This window comes from Lontra canadensis, unplaced genomic scaffold (assembly GCF_010015895.1).
Source record: "Lontra canadensis isolate GAN:19392208 unplaced genomic scaffold, GSC_riverotter_1.0 scaffold19, whole genome shotgun sequence".
Lineage (NCBI taxonomy): Eukaryota > Metazoa > Chordata > Mammalia > Carnivora > Mustelidae > Lontra > Lontra canadensis.
This window is the reverse complement of record NW_022631013.1, coordinates 2,050,268-2,054,333: the sequence shown is the minus strand read 5'-3', so window position 1 is coordinate 2,054,333 and position 4,066 is coordinate 2,050,268. Positions and strand designations below refer to the sequence as shown.

Here is a 4,066-nt window from a genome sequence, read left to right as displayed (position 1 = left end):
AAGAAATGCAAATATCAGTAAACAATGAAAATATAGGACCTCAACTGGCAAACAGGGAAATGCAAATTAAAAGAAGATACTCCTTGCCTATTGGATGACCGTGTTAAGAGTTTGATAACAATCAAAGTTAATAAACACCTAGAGAAACTGGTGCTTTCATTTATTATTGGTGGAAGTGTGCACTTTGATAATATTTCAGAAATTAAAAGAGTAATATTACTTTTTCTAATATGCATACTGCTTGAAAAAGTATTTTAATTTCTGGGATTCTAACCAACAGGGGAAAAAAAATAAGTAAAAGAAAAATCAGCAGTGTCTAATACTCTCAAAGTCTTACCCAAAATACTTTCAAAGTCTTACCCAAAAATACATCTAAAAGGTTGCTAATACTGCTTGCTTCAGCAGCACATACACTAAAATTGGAACAATACAGAGAAGATTAGCATGGGCCCTGCGCAAGGATGACATGCAAATTCGAGAAGTGTTCCATATTTAAATAAGTAAATAAATAGGGGCGCCTGGTTGGCTCAGTCAGTTAAGCATCTGCCTTCTGCTCAGGTCATGATCTCAGGGTCCTAGGATCAAGCTCCTCCTGTCTTTCCCTTCTGCCCCCACCCCATGCTCTGTCTCTCTCTCTCTCTCTCTCTCAAACAAATAAAATCTTTAAAAAAAGAAAAAAGCTAAATAAATAAATAAAAGGTTGCTAATAACATCTTCCATAAACAACTAATCATGATATACTAATACTGTGAAACACTAATCAGCAATTAAAAAAAACAATATAGGGGCACCTGAGTGGCTTAGTCGGTTAAGTGACCAACTCTTGATTTCAGCTCAGGTCATGATCTCAGGGTCGTGGGATCAAGCCCCATGTCAGGCTCCATGCTCAGCAGGTAGTCTGTTTCTCTCTCTCTCATTCTTCTGCTCCTCCTCCTGTTCACTCTCTCTCTGTCAAATAAATACATTTCAAAAAAAAAAAAAGATTTAGTAAAAAAAAGAACAACATAGATCATTATGCACTAACTTAGCAAATGGGCTCACAACATATGATTAAGCAAAAATAGCAGATCCCTGTTAGGGCTCCACGTTTCTTTATCTTCAGTGTCTATTTGTACATTTTTTTGTTTGTATTAACAAAGGAAACAGCAGTTTACAGTGGTTACATTACAGAATAAGATTAGAAAGATAAAGGGAGGGACTATCAATTTCACTTTCAACTTTTTGGGTTGGTACAGTAAGCAGGTATTATGATCACACTTCAGGCAACTAAAAAAAGAATGGAGGAAAAAAGAGAAAAATGAAGCTGTAATAAAAAGTCAAAAATCAATGACTGCATAGATACCTTTCTCAGGGCACACACAAAAACTGCTCATTAGTTACATATGAAAATGTTTCCAAAATATGTCTAATAATGTGAAGTAATTCTTATATACAAATTATAGAGTTCTTTAAAAAGTTTAGTGCTGAGTTAAATCCCTTTATGCTCACTACATCTATCAGCAAAGGGCTACATATCACCATGGTACAACGGAAATGGGGAACGTTTGCTGCCAAAAGTTGGAAATGTAGTCAGGTTTTCTCTCCCTAAGAGGAAAAAGAAAAATTTAATTTTCTGAACATTTATAACAGGCCTTGGGGTAAATTCTAAAATGCAGCCTAGAGTAGAGGAAGAAACATATCATAGTGGATGGAGGCACAGCGCACAGCAGTCTCTCTCTGCAGGATGAGAGGTATGGGAAAAGGATGCCTCAAGAACAAAAGAGCTAGGATCTGGTCAGAATCTAAGAAGCAGAAATCAGAAGCTATCCAAAAGCATCGTCAATATTTCTTTTCTCACTACTTCTAAGAAGTAAAGTTTTTCACATTTTAATACCTCTAAAATTGGAACGAGTCTAACGTTCAGGAGCCTGTTGCAGTCACTGCCGGGCAGGTGATCGTTGTGATGCAGTTGTCGTGCCTTGATTCTACATATTCACATTGCCACCATTTCCACGGAGTTTTATGTATTTTTGGTGTTGAGATTAATTGCCATTTAAAATATCTTCTGTAGGATTACACTATGATTTGCATCGAAGGAGAAATCACTACATATGCAGAAATATACAGAAATAAAGCAGTGGGGAATCAATTTGATTTAGGGAAGCAAATATTCATCATATCAGGAAGGACTAGAGCCCCTTATTTTCCCAAGAAACAATAACCATGTGTTTTACAGAACCTAAGAAGAGAAAATACCAGAAGCAAGTGAAGCTGTATTAGGTTTTGTTATTAAGATGCATACAAAAGGGATTAGCTATCACATGCCAAGCAGAGGAACTGAAAATAAAAGAAATTGCTAAATCCCTTGTCATGAACGAAAGGCAGTAAGTGGCTGATGTGACTGATGCATGCCTCACACAGGACTACCTTTAAGACATTCTGTCAGTTTAGTCAAAACCATTTTTTTCCCTTAGGAGACCTAGTCTAATAGGGCATCTTTTGATCAATGACTTCATAGATTTAATGAAATAAGGATAAACTATCTTTTTCAATATTGAAGATTATAAATAAAACCTATTGACGTCCTGATAGGAAGGAAGGAAGGAAGGAAGGAAGGACGGAAGGAAGGAAGCCAAAAACAATAGTCTAGGCTGGTAGAAATAAAGAGCGGCAGCCCATAACTAAAGAAAAAGAGAGGCAGGCATACGGGCATTGGAGTCTCTCAAGTTTATTTTTTAAAAAAAGAGGGGGGCAAAAAGTTTTGAGAAGCACTGATTTAGGATAACCTGCATTCTATTTGTAGCTCTTCTATTTATGTTTTACATGTTCCTGGGAAAGTCGCTGAATCTTTCTCAGCCTGTTTCTTCCTCTTACAAAACAGGTACTATTGACACTTGAACAATACAAGCTTGAATGGCACTGGACCACTTACACAAGGGTATTTTTCGATAAATTCTATAGAGCACGGACAATGTATTTTCTTTTCCTTATGTTTTTCTTAATAACATTTTCTTTTCTCTAGCTTACTTTAAGATTATACTACGTAATACATATAATATGTGTTATTTGACTGTTATGTGTTAATTGACTGTTTATGTTGTCAGTGAGGTTTCCAGTCACTGTAAGTTACTAGTTATTAAGTTTCAGGGGGAATCAAAAGTTATACATGGATTTTTAGCTGTACAGGGGTTGAACTCCCAACCCCCACATTGTTCAAACGTCAACTATAATAATACTTGCATCAGAGACTTGTAAGGATCGAAAGGGGAGCACAAAGACATAGCCAATCAGGCATGTGGCTTATACATGCTTATTAAATGCTAGTCCCTGTGTTTTCCCAAAGGAGGCTGCCATTTTAAGTGACCTCGTTTGGGAGATCTATGTCATCGGCCTATCAGAAGCATGAGTTGTTAAAACTCTAACCTTGAAATATCAGGATTTAGCATTCAAAAATTGGATAGTGAGTTGATTTGAATAATATCTTAATTTGATATGATGCCTCTTTTCTGTTGTGTTTTAATCTTAAATATATTCCTGAACATAATTCTTCTCTTAGAAGCTGCCACCAGCTGAGAAATAGTCACCCTCACCCGCTGTTTCTTCTGAAGAAAGAAACTCAGATGCAGCCCGGGGAAAAGACCTCCTCTGTCAGAAGTGATAAATCAGAGTGTATTTTTTCATTGATATCTAAATTTTTATCTCTAATCATAACTCAGAAAAGAGTTTGGGAGGCAAAATCAAACCAAGAAAAAGTTTACTTTTATAAATATGAGGGGGAGAGATTAATCTCCAGGAAAATTAGAGAACATCCTTGTTCTGCCTGAATCCTTTTAGTCTGTGTTTAATTTCAACCATCACCAGAGGTGTTCATCACATAAATGTCAAATGTAAAACAGATAAAATGTCACAACAATACAATAAATTGGTTACTTTAAAGAACATAAAGTCATACAGTTTCTAGCAGTTTTCCAATTGTCCAGATAAATGACTGAACTCTCCTCCAAATTTTTATTGCAGAGGTACACCTATATAGTATTTTGGGCAGGCACATGAGTCTCTCTAGGGACCTGAAGAGAGTATTGCTTCC

General features: G+C 36.2%; 1 non-coding gene across 1 annotated transcript; it reads left to right on the top strand.

The window, feature by feature from the left end:
• Positions 1 to 393: 393 nt before the first annotated feature.
• Positions 394 to 496, top strand: LOC116869591. Its single transcript, XR_004383063.1, has one exon. It is a non-coding gene; the product is annotated as a U6 spliceosomal RNA (small nuclear RNA).
• Positions 497 to 4,066: the final 3,570 nt, after the last annotated feature.